Source organism: Monodon monoceros, unplaced genomic scaffold (assembly GCF_005190385.1).
Source record: "Monodon monoceros isolate NGI ecotype Baffin Bay Population unplaced genomic scaffold, NGI_Narwhal_1 Super_Scaffold_22, whole genome shotgun sequence".
In the NCBI taxonomy this organism is placed as follows: Eukaryota; Metazoa; Chordata; class Mammalia; order Artiodactyla; family Monodontidae; genus Monodon; species Monodon monoceros.
Window position 1 is genome coordinate 111,796,938 of NW_021703779.1, and position 22,895 is coordinate 111,819,832.

Here is a 22,895-nt window from a genome sequence, read left to right on the forward strand (position 1 = left end):
AAACAACTAGCGAGACAGGAACACAACCCCACCCATTAGCAGAGAGGCTGCCTAAAATCATAATAAGTCCACAGACATCCCAAAACACACCACCAGACGTGGATCTGCCCACCAGAAAGACAAGATCCAGCCTCATACACCAGAAAACAGGCACTAGTCCCCTCCACCAGGAATCCTACACAATGCACTGAACCAACCTTAGCCACTGGGGACAGACACCAAAAACAACGGGAACTACGAACCTGCAGCCTGCAAAAAGGAGACCACAAACCCAGTAAGATAAGCAAAATGGGAAGACAGAAAACACAGAGCAGATGAAGGAGCAAGATAAAAACCCACCAGACCTAACAAATGAAGAGGAAATAGGCAGTCTACCTGAGATAGAATTCAGAATAATGATAGTAAAGATGATCCAAATTCTTGGAAATAGAATAGAGAAAATAAAAGAAATGTTTAACAAGGACCTAGAAGAACTAAAGAGCAAACAAACAGTGATGAACAACACAATAAATGAAATAAAAAATTCTCTAGAAGGGACCAATAGCAGAATAACTGAGGCAGAAAAATGGATAAGTGACCCGGAAGATAAAATAGTGGAAATACTACTGCAGAGCCAAATAAAGAAAAAAGAATGAAAAGAATTGAGGACAGTCTCAGAGACCTCTGGGACAACATTAAACACACCAACAATCGAATTATAGGGGTCCCAGAAGAAGAAGATAAAAAGAAAGGGACTGAGAAAATATTGGAAGAGATTATAGTTGAAAACTTCCCTAATATAGGAAAGGAAATTGTTAATCAAGTCCAGGAAGCACAGAGTCCCATACAGGATAAATCCAAGGAGAAACACACCAAGACACATATTAATCAAACTATCAAAAATTAAATACAAAGAACAAATATCAAAAGCAGCAAGGGAAAAACAACAAATAACACACAAGGGAATCCCCATAAGGTTAACAGCTGATCTTTCAGCAGAAACGCTGCAAGCAGAAGGGACTGGCAGGATATATTTAAAGTGATGAAGGAGAAAAACCTACCACCAAGATTACTCTACCCAGCAAGGATCTCATTCAGATTTGATGCAGAAATTAAAACCTTTACAGACAAGCAAAAGCTAAGAGAATTCAGCACCCCCAAACCAGCTTTACAACAAATGCTAAAGGAACTTCCCTAGGCAGGAAACATAAGAGAAGGAAAAGACCTACAATAACAAACCCGAAACAATTAAGAAAATTGTAAGAGTAACATACATATCATTAATTACCTTAAATGTAAATGGATTAAACGCTCCAACCAAAAGACACAGACTGGCTGAATGGTTACAAAAACAAGACCCGTATATATGCTGTCTACAAGAGACCCACTTCAGACCCAGGGACACATACAGACTGAAAGTCAGGGGATGGACAAAGATATTCGATGCAAATGGAAATCAAAAGAAAGCTGCAGTAGCAATTCTCATATCAGACAAAATAGACTTTAAAATAAAGACTATTACAAGAGACAAAGAAGGACACTACATAATGATCCAGGGATCGATCCAAGAAGAAGATATAACAATTGTAAATATTTATGCACCCAATATAGGAGCACCTCAATACATAAGGCAAATGCTAACAGCCATAAAAGGGGAAATTGACAGTAACACAATCATAGTAGGGGACTTTAACACCCCACTTTCACCAAAGGACAGATCACCCAAAATGAAAATAAATAAGGAAACACAAGCTTTAAATGACACATTAAACAAGATGGACTTAATTGATATTTATAGGACATTCCATCCAAAAACAACAGAATACACATTTTTCTCAAGTGCTCATGGAACATTCTCCAGGATAGATCATATCCTGGGTCACAAATCAAGCCCTGGTAAATTTAAGAAAATTGAAATCGTATCAAGTATCTTTTCCAACCACAATGCTATGAAACTAGGTATCAATTGCAGGAAAAAAATCTGTAAAAAATACAAACACATGGAGGCTAAACAATACACTACTTAATAATGAAGTGATCACTGAAGAAATCAAAGAGGAAATCAAAAAAATACCTAGAAACAAATGACAGTGGAGACATGACGACCCAAAAGCTATGGGATGCAGCAAAAGCAGTTCTAAGAGGGAACTTTATAGCAATACAACCCTACCTTTAGAAACCAGAAACATCTCAAAGAAACAACCTAACCTTACACCTAAAGCACTTAGAGAAAGAAGAACAAAAAAACCCCAAAGTTAGCAGAAGCAAAGAAACCATAAAGATCAGATTGGAAATAAATGAAAAAGAAATGAAGGAAACTATAGCAAAGATCAATAAAAAAAAAAGCTGGTTCTTTGAGAAGATAAACAAAATTGATAAACCGTTAGCCAGACTCATCAGGAAAAAAAGGGAGAAGACTCAAATCAATAGAATTAGAAATGAAAAAGGAGAAGTAACAACTGACACTGCAGAAATCCAAAGGATCATGAGAGATTACTACAAGCAACTCTATGCCAATAAAATGGACAACCTGGAAGAAATGGACAAATTCTTAGAAAGGTACAACCTTCCAAGACTGAACCAGGAAGAAATAGAAAATGTGAACAGACCAATCACAAGCACTGAAATTGAAACTGTGATTAAAAATCTTCCAACAAACAAAAGCCCAGGATCAGGTGGCTTCACGGCCGAATTCCATCAAACATATAGAGAAGAGCTAACTCCTATCCGTCTCAAACTCTTCCCAAATATAGCAGAGGGAGGAACACTCCCAAACTCATTCTATGAGGCCACCATCACCCTGATACCAAAACCAGACAAAGATGTCAGAAAGAAAGAAAACTACAGGCCAATATCACTGATGAACATAGATGCAAAAATCCTCGACAGAATACTAGCAAGCAGAATCCAACAGCACATTAAAAGGATTATACACCATGATCAAGTGGGGTTATCCCAGGAATGCAAGGATTCTTCAATATACGCAAATCAATCAACGTGATACACCATATTAACAAAATGAAGGAGAAAAACCATATGATCATCTCAATAGATGCAGAGAAAGCTTTCGACAAAATTCAGCACCCATTTATGATAAAAAAAAACCCTGCAGAAAGTAGGCATAGACGAAACTTTCCTCAACATAATAAAGGCTGTATATGACAAACCCATGGCCAACATCCTCCTCAATGGTGAAAAACTCAAACCATTTCCACTAAGATCAGGAACAAGACAAGGTTGCCCATTCTCACCACTATTATTCAACATAGTTTTAGCCACAGCAATCAGTGAAGAAAAAGAAATAAATAAAAGGCATCCAAATCGCAAAAGAAGAAGTAAGGCTGTCACTGTTTGCAGATGACATGATACTCTACATAGAGAATCCTAAAGATGCTACCAGAAAACTACTAGAGCTAATCAATGCATTTGGTAAAGTAGCAGGATACAAAATTAATGCACAGAAATCTCTAGCATTCTTATACACTAATGATGAGAAATCTGAAAGTGAAATTAAGAAAACACTCCCATTTACCACTGCAACAAAATGAATAAGATATCTAGGAATAAACCTACCTAAGGAGATCAAAGACCTGTATGCAGAAAATTATAAGACACCGATGAAAGAAATTAAAGATGATAGAAAGAGATGGAGAGGTATACCATGTTCTTGGATTGGAAGAATCAACATTGTGAAAATAACTCTACTACCCAAAGCAATCTACAGATTCAATGCAATCCCTATCAAAGTACCACTGGCATTTTTCACAGAACTAGAACATAAAATTTCACAATTTGTATGGAAACACAAAATACCTCGAACAGCCAAAGCAATCTTAAGAAAAACGGAGCTGGAGGAATCAGGCTCCCTGACTTCAGACTATACTACAAAGCTACAGTAATCAAGACAGTATGGTTCTCACACGAAAACAGAAATATAGATCAATGGAGCAGGATAGAAAACCCAGAGATAAACCCACGCACATATGGTCACCTTATCTTTGATAAAGGAGGCAAGAATATACAGTGGAGAAATGCCAGCCTCGTTAATAAGTGGTGCTGGGAAAACTGGACAGTTACATGTAAAAGTATGAAATTAGAACACTCCCTAACATCATACACAAAAATAAACTCGAAATGGATTAAAGACCTAAATGTAAGGCCAGACACTATCAAACTCTTAGAGGAAAACATAGGCAGAACACTCTATGACATCAATCACAGCAAGATCCTTTCTGACCCACCTCCTAGAGAAATGGAAACAAAAACAAAAATAAACAGATGGGACCTAATGAAACTTAAAGGCTTTTGCACAGCAAAGGAAACCATAAACAAGACGAATGGACAACCCTCAGAATGGGAGAAAATATCTGCAAATGAAGCAACTGACAAAGGATTAATCTGCAAAATATACAAGCAGCTCATGCAGCTCAATATCAAAAAACAAACAACCCAATCCAAAAATGGGCAGAAGAACTAGACATTTCTCCAAAGAAGATATACAGACTGCCAACACACACATGAAAGAATGCTCAACATCATTAATCATTAGAGAAATGCAAATCAAAACTACAATGAGATATCTCACACCGGTCAGAATGGCCATCATCAAAAATCTAGAAACAATAAATGCTGGAGAGGGTGTGGAGAAAAGGGAACCCTCTTGCACTGTCGGTGGGAATGTAAATTGATACAGCCACTATGGAGAACAGTATGCAGGTTCCTCAAAAAACTAAAACTAGAACTACCGTATCACCCAGAAATCCCACTACTAGGCATATACCCTGAGAAAACCATAACTGAAAAAGAGACATGTACCAAAATGTTCACTGCAGCTCTATTTACAATAGCCAGGAGATGGAAGCAACCTAAGTGTCCATCATCGGATGAATGGTTGAAGAAGATGTGGCACATATATACAATGGAATATGACTCAGCCATAAAAAGAAACGAAATTGAGTTATTTGTAGTGAGGTGGATGGACCTAGAGTCTGTCATACAGAGTGAAGTAAGTCAGAAAGAGAAAAACAAATACCGTATGCTAACACATATATATGAAATCTAAAAAATAAAAATAAGGTCATGAAGAACCCTGGGGCAAGATGAGAATAAAGACACAGACCTACTAGAGAATGGACTTGAGGATATGGGGAGGGGGAAGGGTAAGCTGTGACAAAGTGAGAGAGTGGCATGGACATATATACACTACCAAACGTAGAATGTACAGCTAGTGGGAAGCAGCCGCATAGCACAGGCAGATCAGCTGGGTGGTCTGTGACCACCTAGAGGGGTGGGATAGGGAGGGTGGGAGACGCAAGAGGGAGGAGATATGGGAACATATGTATATGTATAACTGACTCACTTTGTTATAAAGCAGAAACTAACACACCATTGCAAAACCGTTATACTCTAATAAAGATGTTAAAAAAAATAGTAATAGAGCTGTGCAAATGACTCTCTGGATATCAAGTGGGAAACTTGGCCTATGAGGTTGTTACATTTCTGAAATTTCCATCATATTTCCAGTTTCAACTTACAAAAGAAATATTACCATCTGATGCTTTTGGAACATGGCTACACTCTTTCCTTTAAAGTAATGGTGCTGGTTTTCTGTCTGATAGGTACAAATTCAACAAGAGGCCTACTGCTGAACCTGGTTGGATGAGTCAAAGCTTTATCTGTTCCAACCCACAGGTAAGTTAGGACACCACACGTAATATTTTGGAGCCTATTTTTACAAAAACAGAAAAATGGCAAATTCTAAATACATTGCAATTATATAAGGAAAACAAATGATTCTGTGGGCAATCTATCTACGGTTATTGCCTGAGTTAACAGAGTGCCCTGTGGACACTGGGTGTAGGCGTAGAATTTCTTACTACAAGTACTACATATTTACCAAGCCATTAATTCTCCTTATGAAAGAGCTGCCTACTAGGCTTCCTGTTTGCACCACTGCACCTTTTTGACATCTGTCAATCACACCAGGAGCCTAGAGTCTAGGACAGAGGGAAAATATGGCTTAATCAGTTTGACTTTTAGTGTTGATGGTTTAGGCATTTTAACAATCCTTAAGTCCACCCTTAATGTTTTCTTGTTGTTACTGTTGTTTATCAATTTTCCATTTGAGGCTGTTGTATAGATAAAGTTTAGCTACCTGAAAATAACTAGGCTGAACCTATCTCAACATCTGCATTTATAAACCAGTGGAGTTGTTTATGTAGTTGATGGCTTCTCCCAGGAAACTACTGAAACCCGCACGTCCCGATTCTAACTGCTTGACATCAGAACCGTCATCCTAATAGTTGGTTGATTGTTGATAGCCTTTAAACTGCTTAATGGCATATGGCCTTAAATACATATACACCAATATGTTAATTAGCAAGTGAATACGAACATTACCGAAAAGTACCCCACCCCCATTTTTTCAAGCAACATACATTTTATCTCTGTTATATTCTAACCAAACTTTCCTATCGAGTCAACTATTTCCTGGTTTTTATTGAGCTATATAGTCTGTGTATCATTTACAAATAGGGTATATCATACAGAGTTCCTATAAAACCTGTTATTTCGCAATAACAAGTCCCTTCAGAATCTGAATAAATCTGCTCTGGGGATCCACATAAATCAAAGCCACCAAGTCATTCCACTGGATATGTTTGACCTCATTGCTGTATGTTTACACATAAAACAAAATGTCACATTACAGTCGACTGTACATTCTTACATGTTGTGAACACTGATTTATTTCAGGTTTTAAGTTTCATGCTCTGCCTACAAATTGTATTACCTCAGAGAAATTGCATTCTGGCGTTCAAATCAAAACCCTTGTTATCTGCTTGTCTCATAAACAAATTTGACCTGGAGTCATAGCTATATTGGGCCCCCGCAGATCATCTTCTAATGAGGTAGCACAGTGTATTGGCAAAGGACAGGCAGGTGTTCTTAGCTCTGTCACTCTTTGGGTCTTGGGGGAAATCTCTTCCCCTCTTTGGGCCTTGGTTTCCCCATAGATAGAAGGAGGAAGTTGGAATGCATGAGCTCTAAGTCTTTCCTAGCTCTGACAGTCTATGATTTTTAGAGATTGTTAAGGAGAGGAAAAGGGGAAATCATTTTGGAATGATTCTTTGTGAAAGAGAGTTTTGGGGGCTCAGGATTTTGTGGGGGTTTTTTGTGTTTTTTTGATGGCAATGCAAGGAAACCTGATCTAATTTCAGCTTCAACACAGTAAGGAATAATTGCTAATCAAATGTTAATAAAATGCTTACAGGCTTTAGGTCTGGGAAAGTCATTTTAAACACTTAGAAAAACAATCGGGAATGTCAGCTGTTTTTTCACCTGCTCCTAGAGGAAATTCTTGGCTTTTAACCATGACATCCTCCTTTAACTCAACTACAGTACATTTAAACCTACTAGCAACCTCTCGTTTTGAATTACACACGAAGATATTCAACCCAGAGAATTATCTTTCCCTTGACCTGAATCCTGTTCATCCAAAGTATCCAGCACTGCATTAAAGTTCCTGCTTAGAAGTGCCTGCTATCTGTACTAGAAGGACTGGATGCCTTAATGAAATCATGAAACTTTATAATGAGGTACTAAAGATTGCTCCCCGCCCCCGCCAAGAATACTTTCTAAATTTGATGGTCTCCTCTCTCAATTGTCAAAATGCAGGGCCGACCTTGCAAGCAGGCAGAATAGTTGGCTGTTGACAAGCAGAGATCAGAGAGATGCTGGGTGGCACTATGCCCCCAAATCTTTCCCTTCTTAGGCACGTGCAGGGCTTGACATTCTATCTGTAGAGACACACTCCTTTGGGATAAACATTGATCATCCCAGGTGTCTTCTTGAAATAAAATGTCTGTTGGAGAGGTAATATATTAAATCACCAACAATTTATAGTAATATTTCCTAGGGTGAAATCCTTAATATATTTTCCCCAGTTCCATAATACTGTGGAAAAAGAGATCCATGGTCAGACAAGTCAGGAAAACACATTACGCTACATCGCTTCTTGGAGCAAAATAATGCACATTAGCATAGTAAAGGTTCTAAGTCCTGATGTAAACAAACTAAATTATTAGAGCATATGGGATGCTTTTGAAAAAATTTTTAAATTGTGGTAAAATACACATAACATTTACCATCTTAACCATTTAAAAATATATAGTTCAGTAGTGTTATGTACGCTCACATTGCTGTGCAGCCAATTTCCGGAACATTGTCATTTTGCAAAACTGAAACTCTGCACCCATTAAACAACAACTTCCCATTTCCCCCTCCCCCCAGCTCCTGGCATCCACCATTCTACTTTCTGTCTCTATGAATCTGACTATTCTAGGTACTTCATTTAAGTGTAATTATACGGTATTTGTCCTTTTGTGACTGGCTTATTTCACTTAGCATAATGTCTGCAAGTTTCATCCACGTTGTAGCAAGTGAGAGGATTTCCTTCTGGGCTGAATAATATTTCATTGCATGTACATACCACATTTTGTTTATCCATTCATACATTGATGGACACTTGGGTTGCTTCCACCTCTTGGCTACTATAAATAATGCTGCTATGAACATGGGTGTGCAAATATCTCTTTGAGATTCTGCTTTCAATTCTTTTGGATATATACCCAGAAATGGAATTGCTGTATCATATGGTAATTTTATTTTTAATTTTTTGAGGAACCGCCATACTGTTTTCCATGGTGGTTGCACCATTTTACATTCCCATCAACAGGGCACAAGGATCCCAGTTTCTCCACATTCTTTTTTTTTTGCGGTACGCGGGCCTCTCACTGTTGTGGCCTCTCCCGTTGCGGAGCACAGGCTCCGGACACGCAGGCTCAGCGGCCATGGCTCATGGGCCCAGCTGCTCCACGGCACGTGGGATCTTCCCGGACCGGGGCATGAACCCGTGTCCCCTGCATCGGCAGGTGGACTGTCAACCACTGCGCCACCAGGGAAGCCCCTCTCCACATTCTTGACAACTCTTGTTATTTTCTGTTTTTACTGAGAGTAGACACCCGAATAGGTGTTATCTCATTGTGGTTTCGATTTGCATTTTCCTAATGATTAGTAATTTTGAGCATCTTTTCATATGCTCGTTAGCGGAACGCTTAAAAAAAAAATCACGCCAATAATAAGTTCTGGGGAACACACTGGGCGATATGCTGCTAGAGCGAATGAGTGATAATGATTGCTTTTCAGAATAGACGAGTTTTTGTCAATCTATTTTAAGAGCAGCTAACATTTCTAGTTTGAAAGCAACACATATACAGTAAGTATGTGTCCAAACAGTGGTTATCTCTGGCTAGTGGGATTAGGAGTAGATTAATTTATTTTCACTTTTCTGTAATTTCTAAATTTCTACAATGAACCTGTATTATGTAATTTTTAAAGTTTAATATACTTGATGTTAAATAAATAGAATGCAGTGCTGTGCTAGTTGTTTTGGTCGTAGCACTCAGCTTCCAATGATCCTTTCCTCGTCACAATCCTTATGCTCTTGTGCTCAGTCTAGCAGTTTCTTAGGTTCTGACTTATATCATTTCCTAATTGTTCTCTATGTGTGAATAGTGACTGCTTCATTACTTGTAAGCTCTTTAGTGGAAGGCACTGTGTTTTATACTTCTTTTGCATACCCCAGTAGTAATAACCACATTTTCCAACCCCAAACAAGGCATAACATCTAACAAAGGATGTGTTTGTGTGTGTGTGCATGCTGTATATGACTGAGTATGTGAGGCAGTTTGGGAGTCTTCATATGGATATTAAAATACTAAAATTCTGGTGCAGTCTCAGTGATTTATGAGGCAAAACAGATAAAAATGTTTAAAAGTGTGCCCTTGAATGATGCAGAGCTGTTACCCAAACCCCTACAATAAAACATTCTTAAGACTTTAGAGGCCACTGAATATAATAAATTAAAAAAAATTTCTCCCATTATACAGACATTAGTATTCTTATTTCTCCATTTAATTTTTTTTTTACAATATTTTGACCCTACAACTTAGCATTTTGTCAAACATTGTTTAGTTGGTTTTATGTAAACTGATTTGTTCCTAAAATAATCTCCAATCAGAACATGCCATCTCATTTATTAGCTTTCCTCCTCTCAACAGATGTTCTGAGTCCTCATTGTTTCCAGATTACAATCAGGTTGTCCATAATACACAGATGCAGACATCTGGGCCAAGGGAAAATGGGCAAAACCATTCAATCAGGTAATGGAGGAAATGCTTCCTGCAAGTTTGTCCAGCAGCTATTCCTACAAGTGATACCCTGAAGGTGCTAGTCTGAGCTTTGCTGCAGTTCTGATACCTGAAACCAGAGTGGACTTTAAAGTGTGGCTGCCTGATATAGTGGAAGAAGTAGAGGATCGGGAGCCAGACCTGGGGTCAAAACTCAGCTCTACCAACTTACCTACTGATACACTTGTACAAGTCATTCCCTAATCAGAGTCTCACCTGTAAAAAGCAGATAATAAAAGTGCAGTCATCCCTCTGCATCCTTGGGTATTGGTTCTAAACCGCACGCGGATACCAAGGTCCTCAGGTGTTCACGTCCCTTATATAAAATGGTAAAGTATTTCCATACAACCTAGCACATCCTTCTGTATACTTTAAATCATCTATAGATTACTTGCAATACCTAATGCAGTTGTACATGCGATGCAAATGCTCTATAAATAGTTGCCCATGCACAGCAAATTCAAGTTTTGCTTTTCGGAACTTTCTAGAATTTTTTTTTCCTGAATACTTTCGATTTGAGGTTGGTTGAATCCACAGATGTGGAACCTGCAGGTACAGAGGGCTGACTCTAGTACCTCATGGAGCAACTGTGAGGAATCAATGAGACGAGACATGTGAAAGCATTTTGTAACATGTCACCCATAGTAATTTAAGGTAACTTTATCTCTGCTCTGGAACAGAGAAACTCTAGTCTTACTATACTTAGAAAATTATCAATGTCTTCAGAAATTGTGTTTAGCCCAGTGGCTACTATGGACCATTTTAGTCCTCTACTTATTCAAAACAAAACAAAACAAAAAACCCAAAACGGCTCTAAAAGGAAACAAAGTCTAATTAATCTGTGGAAGGGAGGAGTGCACAACTCTCCTAGCATAGTCACATTCTTTCCACTTCTACCCCCTTATTTAAACTACAAAATATCCACGCAAAATGATTTGAGTAGACGCTTCATTAAAGAAGATATACAAGTTGCCAAGAAACACAAGAAAAGATGCTTACCGTCATGACTCACTAGGGAAATGCAAATTAAAACCACAATGAGATAATACTACACACCCACCAAAAAGTCTATACTCAATAACAGTACCAAGTGTTGAATAGGATGCGGACAAATTCGAATCCTCCTGTATTGCTAGTGGGAATATAAAATGGTAGAACCATTTTGGAAAACAGTTTAATGTTTATTTATCATATGACCCTCCGGGGTATCTACCCAAAAGAAATTAAAACATATGTCCACACGAAGACTTCTACGTGAATGTTCGTAGCAGCATTATTTATAGTAGTCCAAATCTGGAAACGATCCAGATGTCCATCAACTGGTGAATGGCTAAACAAAATGTGGTATATATCCAGACACTGAAAGACTACTCAGCAATAAAAAGGAACGAAGTATTGATGCATGCTACAACATGTATGAACCTCAAAAACATTATGCTAAGTGAAAAAAAGGTAGACACAGAAGACCGTATCTTGTATAATTCTGTTTATATGAAATATTCAGAAAAGGCAAATCTATAGGGACAGAAAGTAGTTTAGTGGTTGCCTAGGGCTGGGAATAGGAATGGGAAGTGACTGCAAACTGGCATAGGGAAACTTGTTGGGCTGATGGAAATGTTCCAAATTGGATTGGGGTGATGGTTGCACAACTGTATAAATTTAGTAAAACTCTTCAGACTGTACGTATATGCTTATAATGGGTGAATTTTATGAAATGTAAATTGTATCTCAATAAACTGGTTAAAAATATCTTCGTAATAAAGAGAGAAATGCTAGTCAACGTGACAAGGGAGGAACATAAGCTTGGATGAAAATGCCTGCCCTTGGAGTGAAAACGCAATAAGAAGCCAGCAATGTCTTACCAGACTCCTTTCTTTCTTTTTTTTTTTTTTAAAGTAATACATAGATTTACTAATACCTTCTGAAAATAATGAAGTAAAATAAACTCTTTGGAAAGTACTACTTTTGGGATTCCCCCTGGGCTGTGACTCCCACCCCACAGGGAGATATTGAACAGGTGCAGCTCTACCTGTCTCACTGTGTGCCACTCACGATGCAGTAATACACAGCAGCATCTTTCAGGGCAGCGCAGGGCAGGCTCAGGGTGCTGGACTTCCTCTCAGTAGGGATAAACAGAGATGCCACTTCATTTACAATGTTTGCCAGACTCCTTTCTTACCCTAGCTTTCAGCCACTAAAATCATGCCATCAGCCAGGAGGCACACTAACGACAGGAAGTTCAAGTTGATACTTTTTAAAACTCAGTTGCTATTCTTCTGAAATCTCTCTTTTCCATGCCCATGTCTCTCACTTTTCTCAATATTTGTTTTATTTTATGTTGTCCCCCAGGAAATGTGTTTCTTTGCTCAGTTTATACATACTTCTTTCTTCTACAGTATGCACGAGCTCTTTTCTCTACCTCTTACCTAATTCCATATTCATGGCTCTTACAGCCAGTATTTCATAGCAATGAATTTATATTGGAACAGACAGATCCCATCAGATAAGTGAACTACTTACTTGTAGAACTAGTCATTTCCAATGTATACTCACTCTTTTATGGATGCAAAATACCGTTATTTATCCAACAATGCAGGAGTGACAAGAAAATGAAAATAGGCCAGCTAGACAGTACTTGTTTGAGTTACTCGGTGAGGACTGGAGGCCTCTGAGATACAGCCAAAGGCAGAAGTAGCCAAAAGGAGTCTTTGACACTCAAGTGACAACGTAAAGCATCTCCATCTACAGTACAGTGCAATCATGTAAGGTAAGGGAGTCTATTTTAGAAAGGTTTCTTTTTTTAAAAAAGTTAGCATTTTGGTCCTAACTGTCAGGTGTCAAAAATACCTGGGCTTCCAGGGTCCCAAGAATTCTAGTAACTCAGTGTTTAAAATGTACCTAAGAAGGTATGCCAGATCCATGCTTTGTTCATCAAACCACAACCAACACGTTCATTAAGCTATGGTATGCTGCAAAGAGTAAAGAATTTGGAGTCAGAAGGCTTGGATTCCCATCTTCTTTGTTTCCTCCGCTTGCTAGAAGTGAAATCTTAGGCAGGTCACTGAACCTCACTAATCCCTGGTTTCCTATGCTATAAAATTAGGATAACAGTAATACCTACCTCACAGGGTTATGGGAATTAAATGTGCTTGTGTGTATAAAAAGCACTTTGTAAACTGCAGAGACCCATGCAAATAGAAGATTTCTACTTTCCAGAAACTCCAAAATTCTTTATATGTTATCCTGAACTTATAGGGCACCCCCCAAAATTACTTTAAAAAACATTGTTTTCATTTCCCCAACTCTAAGGGGTCTTGTTGACCCTTGGCCTACCTGGCCTTGCATATGGTGGTTTCCTACTCGGCTGTACACATTAACAGTTAGTCTGCACAGTGTTTGGATCTGTTTCTTACACTTACACTTCCTGGCTCACAGAAGAAAAAATACTGTCGATCCAACATTTCTATTGCACCACTTTTCCCGAAGGATTTCCACATGCATTCCCCGCTGGGTGAGATGCAACTGCTGTTTAATAGCACATAGCAACACTATGCAAGAGCCTAAGACAGGATGCGAGAGAGGCAATATTGTATGCAGCTGAAAGGACAAGGGAAGCCAATGTCAACAGATGCAATTACCAGATGTGAACTTTGGCCAAGGAGGTCAGGGCAAACTCCCCTTTAAGAAGTGCCACGGGACCTTTAATGCCCCAGAGTCATTGCATCTTTGGCATCACATCTTATTCAGAATGGAATATTCTGGAGCCCTGACCCTTTGTGGTTGCATCAATCCAGTTTTGAGTGGGGGTTGTGGGTGACTTAAATGGTTTCACTAGCAGATCTCCCCTTGCTATTCAGAAGGAAGGCTCTCTGGAAAATTCGCTTCTAAATAATAACTTGGCATTATTTGGAGTGATTTAAAGGGATGATAGCTAGAGTGGATCTGGACACAAGCCACAGTTTAACACTCCTTCCCCCATGTGGCTGCCTTTCCCCCTTCCAACACACTGGGAAGAGCACTGTACTCCAGTCCCACACAAACTTGGAATGAGCCAATTGTCCTTATTTTGTTCTCACTGTGCCACTTATTTCCTTTCTAGTACAAGGCAGGTGCACTGGTCCTTGTAGTGTAGGACCATGGAAATGTACTGGGAAGAATGATGCTCTCAAAGGCAGCAGATGCCTTAGCCAACCAGATCCAAAGAGAGAGTAAGGAAGTTCACTCTTAGTAAACTGCATTCTCCCCAGGGCTTCCTCTCTAAGGCCATTCGTGAGGACCTACACAGTGGTGTCCAGAAAGGAACTCTACTGGGGGCAACATAAATTCACCCAAGGATTATCTATGAAATTCTTGAAGGCAAAATAGTAAGGATGTGTAAGCACCTGGTCCTCAAAATGACTCATTACTAAGTATTTTAACTGAATCTATTTTCAATACAGCAGGAAGCGTCGAATACTTACGTATTTGCACATGATGAGAAGGGCTTATTGTCCCCTAGGGAGTCCACACATGTGGGTCAGACAAACTTCCTATTCTCACACCTTTACAAAAACAAAGAAGGAATATGGCCTGCCTGCTTATTCCATTCTGTACTATGAGGTGTTACTTTAAAAATCTGAACAGATCCTTTATTCAAGATAAAACAGGGGAAAAACCAATCACCTGGAATTTATGATCAGTTAATTTTCTCATTCTCCAACCTAAAAATGAATTGCTTGTTCCTTCGCCTGCCAACCTTTTCTCCTCTGTCCCCTTCCTTCCCAACCACTAGTGTTGATGAATGAAGTCCGTTCGTGGTTTGTGGAAGTGTTTATCTAGGAAGGGTGTGATATTTGAATGGGGGGGGTATACCAAGGCTCCAAGTTGGCCTCAAAAACAATAAATCACCAATAATAATATATCTTGCGCTTTCCCACTGTTCACTCCTCAGCCGGTGCCCATGCATAGCGTAAGTCTTTCTGTTTTCTCGTATAGGTATATATGAATGCCTTGCCTCTTAATTTAGTTGTGGACCCTCAAAGAGTAGAGGCTGAGTTCTAATACTGTCCCCAAGGGACCTGGCTGCAAGGGAATGATACTGTTCAGATTAAAAAAGAAAAATCTGTTGTTAGACTTTTCTCTCAGGCTGCTAACTCAGGTTTATAACTGCCCAAGCTATACTTCCCCTGAGTCCCCCAACTCTCACAATTCTCTCCAGGTACCTTCACTAATCACCAAAGGCGTCATATGGTTTCACACCTCTATGTTTTGCCCATGCTGTTCTCTTAGCCTTGAGTAACCTCCTCAGTTAAAATTCTATTTATCTTCCAAGAATCATCTCATATATCATTTCCTTCATAAATTCTTCCCCAATTCCTGTAACTGAGTCTAATAGTTTCATCTGTGCTCCTGCAACACTTTGTTTAGACCTATCATAGAAGCCCAATTATTGTAATTATTTGTGCCTGTGTCTGTCTCCTCTATGAGACCAATGGCTTTTTGAGGGTGGAACTGTGTCTGACTCATTTTTGTGCCTCTACAGATTCCAGGGCCTAGCCAAGTGCCTGGTACTCAGTAGCTAAATAAACAATAAGCATTTAGAAATCAAATGTGTTGATTTATTGAACTGTCCGTATGTCTTCTAGCTGTTAATCAAGGAGCCTGGTATAGACCACAAACTCAATACAGAACACAGAACATCTGTGTCGGAATAACTCCCCAAATTTTTAAATGTCAAATTTTTGGAAATTTGTTTAAATTCTTTTGCTTGCACGAAACCTTTGTAGGCCTGGCAGTTCATAGGAAAAAAAAAATCACTGACTTATACCTCCAAGCGTTTAGCCACAGAACATTTTGCAGACCGTTAAGAATGAGGGCTTCTGTTTAGGCAGTACTGGTTAATTTCTAACACAGAAAGTTATTTCTGGTATAGTGCATACATTATTTTTCGCTTTTCTCAACACTGTCACGCCCTGAACAAACACTCCTTTTTGGAGAGCCTGCCTTTCTGAGGGTCCCAAATAACAGGAACCTCTATAGGAGTGCAATCTAATGGTGCCCCTCCCCCTTCAGCCTATCAGAAGCTGGGTTGGGGGTCTTCCTGCAGGATGTTCTTGCTGTGGCCACCAGAAGCTCCAAATAAATGACCTCAAGTCCTTCTCTAGAAAAAAATTAGGGGAAAGTGCCTTGGAACATGCTCCACTGATACTAACTAAACATGTTTGCCAACATGTCCAGCATCAGGCCCAATAAGTCAATGGGATGTTAGGTGTCGATTTGTGGTGGGGTTTTTTCCCCCTTTCTGAATTCTAGACATCTTGGAACCTACGCCATTGATATTCCAACATGCAAGTTATTAATGACTAACACAGACAGAATTACCTGCTGCTACATTCCAGGTATGTTTATGTATTTCCCTGTCTAACCTGCTTCCTCCCTCCAGCTGTCTCAGTGTGGGGGAAATGGGGATGTTTCCCCCTCCCCTGCATCTTCTCCAACAACTGTGATGTCAAATGCAATTATTTGCCGAGGAATCTGCTGTACGCATGGATGAAAGGGACACATGCAAATCCTCAACAAGAAAGGGAAATACCAGCTATGGGGAAATATGTCCCGAAAGCATGCCCCTCTGGCCGACTCTGCTCAAGGCCCCCTGCGCACATATTAACAAGCTGAACACAATATGACTTTAGGAATGCAAAGAAAAAACTGTTTAACAGTTGAAAAATCTCCTCCTCAATCTGAGGTCAACCCAGCTAATAAAAAAACTTCAAAAACTTCTGAAAAACCATGAATAAGCCCCAGATGTTCCTGTTCTCAGCTGAACTTTCCACCAAGTTATTTCATACCCTCTGTTTTTCACGAGTAAAACTGTTGCAACCTCTTGTGCTTTCCTATCTCTTTCCAAAGAAAACTGCCTCCAGTCAAATTCCTTCTCCCACCCACAGTAACTAATTGTCCATACTGTTATTCATCTCCTTTTCTGAAGAAGAATTAAATTGGCAAGACCCCTTAGTGCAAGGGTGGGAACCTTTATTCTATCAAGGGCAACTGACCCACAGAGGGAAAAAAAATCAATGGGGGCCACACACAAGTAAGAAACCACTGGATTTAGTTTAGTTTTTGTTTGTTTTTGTGGAATAAATATAAAATATTCACCTCATCTCCTTTAAAAAAAAAAAAAAAAAGAACAGAGGGGAAAAAAAAACTCCATTCAAAAGATATAATGAATAGTTAAAAAATACTCCAGGTCTATGCTATAGCAAGTTTGGGCAATGAGGTGGTAAAACAAACAAACAAACAAACAAACAAACAAACAAACGGTGTGGAGAGAGAGAAAAGAGAGATAAGAGAAAAAATGGGAAAAGAAGAAAAAAAGAAAGGTAAGGAAAAGAAAGAAAGAGGCCAGGGGATTGTGAAAGGAAGGACAAAAACAGATCCTGAGAGAAAGGAAAAGAGGGAGAAAACAGAGAGAAAGGCTTGGCAAGCTCCCTAGTTAACGTGTTAGTTACAGTAAACAGCTTGTCCCACCCCTGGTGCTCCCCGTACTATGGGCATTAGAGTAAGTTCTCACTGCCCTTTGAAATCCTTATTAGCTTTCTAGCAGTTTAGGCAAAGTCCTTTCTGTGCTGAGAAGCAGCTGGTCTGCTTTGATTTTCAAACTTCAAAGCTATTTTTGAAATAAAGGTTATTTTCTCAAGAAAGTCTGAAGGTTTTACATGTGTGTAAAGGAATGACTCTCTGACGTTGCAAAGCTGTCAGATGGCCTTATCTTTGGTCTCAGAGATTAGGGCTGTCTTATTTCATAGAGTCTGAATGTTATATTTGGAATCAGCATTTATTTCATTGATTTGAAAGTTTTTTTCTTCCCCCAAATCAAACTTAGTTTGGGGTTTAGCTGGATCCTGGTGTAGTAGACAATATAAAGTGGAGACCACATACACATCTTGAAGTTAAGACAAAACATACCAGCATTCACAACTCTTTAATCACTACTCTTCTCCCACTGACAGCTGAACTTCTGAATGACTGCACCTAGCAACCCACTAAGAGAGAAGTTGCTTTGAAGCTGCAGTACTGATTTTGGAGCTACTATGTATGTGCTCCTGTACCTTATTCCCAGAATATTTGGGATTACCTTCTGCTGATGGTGTATTAAAGAAGACAAAATGCAACAACAGGAAAATGTCCAGAGAAGGGGAAATAAGATAATGAAAGGTGGAGAACAAGGCAATGCCATATGACGACAGGCTAAAATCACTGGCTTTTTGAGTCTGAAAAGATGAAGGCTAATGGGGAAAATGAGGGAAATACATACAGTTGTGATGGGTAGGTTAACTATAATCTTACGTCTTAGAGCACTGCTTTTTCTGATTTAAAGATGATTTTTAAAAAGTATTTGGGCAGAGTACACAGAGGTAAAAAAGAAAATGAAAACTACCCCGATATTGCTAATGTTCTGGTATGTACTGTTACCGACTTTTTCCCCATAAATACATTTATACATGTGCTAATTTTTGTTAAAATTGGACTGTACTTTACTACTGTCTCATCACCTGCTTTTTTACTTCACAATATGTCGTGGATATCTTTCTATCCGTAACAATGTTTTAAAAATATTTTTAATGGCTACAGATTACTCCATCATATAGAAATGACACAGTTCACATAATGAATCTCCTGCTGATAGATATCTGGGTTGCTTTTAATTTTTTTTCTATGCAGGCACCACCACTGAAATATCCCATACACACATCTTTGTGGAGCGTCACACCCTTGCCTTGGAAGAAATTGCTAGAGGTAGAGCTGCTAGTTCTAGGCTACTTCCAATGACCTGCTACATGATGAGACTGTCGTAATGGTTCTTCTTCCCTCCAAAGAGTAGAGGAAAGATCACAGAACTTAGAGTAAAGGCAACCTTTTAGTCACTTGAAATCTGAGTGTCATTTTCTTCATCTGTAAAAGAGAATATTAATGATGGCTAGCTCACAGAGTATTAGTGAGAAATAAATGTGGTGATATAAATTAAAGGGCCTCATAAACTTTAAAACACTTTAAATGCAGAGATTCTTAGTTTCTTAACATCTTTATATTAAGAACCTGGAGGCACTTTTAGTGAGCACACCCTCCTAGATGTCCCCCACACTGAGAGGGCTCCAAGAAACCTCTGAGGGCTTGCCATCATCCAGAATAACACTTCTGAGTCTCCAAACCTGAACTGGCTGCCCACAGGGTTGAGGGGAACCCTTCAACCTAGTAGATGTCTGGCTGCCACGTACCACGATGGCATTTGGCGCCGTAAGTTGTGTGCTACATGGCATTCACCTGGTGATTGTTTACCATTCTCTGCTGTACTGGGGAGAAAAGTTTATCATGTTCTCTTCCTCCTCTGGCCCTCTATAAATACACCCAGTTTGCGTGGGCCTGAATTGAACGCTCTGGCAAGAAACCAACTTTCTCAGGAAGAAAGAGATCAGTTGCATTACAACACAACTTGCAAATTCCTTTCCAAACTTCTGGTGTTTTTGCTTTGAAAAAAAAAAAAACCCGCTGCTGTTCATCATCACTAGCCAAAAGCATTTATAGATTACGGATTTTTTTAATCTAGAAGGGAACATATAGCGTGCATGGTGCTTTTTATTAGATGTTTCGAAACACCCAGTAGTACCAGCACTCAGCAAGTGCTCGATAAATGCTGTTTAGTCTTGATTACTGTCTTTTTCCAGGAGCCATTTTTTACTTTCCATTAAAGACAGAATCACTAAGGGCATAGAGAAAAAAAATAGACCTATAAGAAAAATTCTTACATTATGTGGAACATGAGAGTGGGTGGACAGGAAGAAGAGGAGTGAGGAGTTGTGGGGAAAGAGGTACCCCTCCCTCAGGGAAGGTAGCATGGCATAAGTGGGAGTCAAGTCCCATATTTGGGGGACCTATAAAAGGAAGGCAACAAGTATTTTTGTGGCAGAGACAGAAGTTATACAAGTGGATCAACAAAAGAAAAATATAAAGCAAAATATAAAGCCACGTTGGAGACTACAGTGCTACAAGAAAACAGAGATGTAAAAAATGAATGCGGGTCCCTAGAGGCCAAGGGCAGTGAGTGTCTCATCGATTTTTCTAGTCCCTGTGCCCATCAGGGGACTGGTGGTGAAGTAAGGCAGGCCTGGACTAGGGTGATGGCATACAGATGGAAAAGGATCTCAGACAAAGAAGGTTCCAAAGAATGATCTGAAAGCACTTGGTGACTGAATGGCTACAGGGAAGAGAGTTGAGGACTAGTGATGTCAGCAGAGAAGTATAACTTCAGTGAGTGGCACATAGTAGGTCCAAAGAAGATGCTGAAAGTAGACAAGGTCGCAGACCCGTTTGTCCTCCCTCACAGAAACTATTTCCTAGGGGAAAGCACGAGAAATCTGTGTAAACAGGATAGGTGGTGATAAAGATTTTGATCACTTTATTCATTTTCATAGGCTGCAAATAAGAAAGTTTCCCAATATCTAGCCACCTATAACTGAGGCATGAATCACCACAGTCTCTAGGATCCAGAAAGATGAGTCCAGAAATAAAAGAGACACATGAATTACTATTTCATCTTAGCTCTTCAAGCCTTAACAAGCTGAGCTTGGAGTTGAAAGGAGACAGCCAGAAAATGAAAGTTCCCGTTACTCAGGCTCTGACAGATAAAAGTAGGTTTTCCATCTTCGCTCAATACTGTATTTTACAGTGACAGAATAGGCACAGTAGAAGGGAGCAGGCCACAGCCTGGGGTCTCTGTCAAAGATCATTGCAGAGCCGCCAAATGGAGGTCAGAAAAGGGAGACGGAACAGTGGGTGCACAGATTTTCCAGGTTCTGCCAAGTTAAGGAACTTCTGAACAAACAGAATGAGGACTCTCGGGGAGGACACGGTACTATTCCACCACGTTTCTCAAGAAAGTGAAGAAAGAGAGCAGATCTCACATGTTCTCACTATAGAAAAAGAAATGGTAATTATGTGATGGAATGGAGATGTTAGCTAATGCTGTGGTGGTCATCATTTTACAACATATAAATGTATCAAATCAACACGTTGTACATCTTAAACTTCACGATGTTATATGTCAATCATATCTCAATAAAGCTGGAGAAAATAAAATTTTAAAGTGAAGGAAGGACTATTCTGTTTTTCTTTTTTTTTTTTTACATCTTTACTGGAGTATAATTGCTTTACAATGGTGTGCCAGTTTCTGCTTTATAACAAAGTGAATCAGCTATACGTATACATGTGTCCCCATATCTCTTCCCTCTTGCATCTCCCTCCCACCCTCCCTATCCCACCCCTCTCGGTGATCACAAAGCACCCAGCTGATCTCCCTGTGCTATGGGGCTGCTTCCCACTAGCTGTCTATTTGACATTTGGTAGTGCATATATGTCCATGCCACTCTCTCAGGAAGGACTATTCTAGATGACTTTTGGCAGATTTAGAACATTCTGTACATACTTTTATGGTAAAACTGTAGTGTAACATTTAATATTTTCTTTAATGCTGGAAAGAATCCCCCTACTCTCTTTCTTTCTCTCTGTACATGCGCGTACACTTTCTCCCCTATTCACATCTGTCCCGTGTACAAAATACATTCACCCTATCCCAATAGCCCTTAAAGTCTCAACCCATTACAGTATCAATCTAAGTCCCAAGTCTCATTAAATTGTCTTAGCTCAAAAGTCCCAAATCTCATCATCTCAATCAAGTACTAGTGAAATGTCGCAGATGGTCCATTCTGGGTCAAAATTGCCCTCTGTCTGTGTACCTGTGAGACTAGGAAACAAGTTATCTGCTTCCAAAATACAATGCTGGGACAGGCATAGGATAAAAGTTACCGTCTCCCTAAACTGGAGTTAAACAGCCAGTTCAAAAGTTGGAACAGAGGGCTCCCCTGGTGGCGCAGTGGTTGAGAGTCCGCCTGCCGATGCAGGGGACACGGGTTCGTGCCCCAGTCCGGGAAGATCCCACATGCCGCGGAGCGGCTGGGCCCGTGAGCCATGGCCGCGGAGCCTGTGCTCCGCAACGGGAGAGGCCACAACAGTGAGAGGCCCGCGTCCCGCAAAAAAAAAAAAAAAAAAAAAGTTGGAACAGAATCCTTCACTTATTCGTGTAATAAATAGTTATTTGTTGCCTACGATGTGCTAGGCACTGCTCTAGAAGCAGAAGATACAGTGGTGAATGGGGCAGATAAGACCCTACCCTTGTAGAAGTGCTGTAAACAAGCTTTTACGCTGCCTGCCTTCTTCGCATCTGCTCTGACCAGCAAGGGCACAGGAGCGCTCAGGTGGAGAGAAAAAGCGGCATCCAGTGCCTGCCAGCCAGCCCCCGCTGGTGAAAGGTCAGGTCAGCTCATTGTCAGCACGTGCTTGAGTAAACTGAACAAGCAGGGTCCAATATATAAAGTGTATAAAGTTCTTGGAGACCATTCTAGGGAAACAGCACAAACTGTTAAGTAGCTGCCGTAATTAGAAAAACACAGGAGTTGATAACAAATTGGGAAACTATGTTTTAAGGAGGTTGGGGAAGGCAAACAGTCACTGCTCCCCTCGGCTCCCCTCCTGCCCTTTGTGAGGCTGTCACGAAACACAGTCGTCTTTCTAACACATCTAAGCACCCACGGTGGCAGCTGAAGAAAAACCACTATAATCTCTCTCAATCTTTCT

At 39.8% G+C, this 22,895-nt stretch overlaps 1 protein-coding gene across 1 annotated transcript in view; it reads right to left on the minus strand.

Moving 5' to 3' along the window:
• Nucleotides 1–22,895, minus strand: part of GPC3 (glypican 3) — a 440,822-nt gene that overhangs the window by 89,363 nt on the left and 328,564 nt on the right. The window lies entirely within an intron of this gene.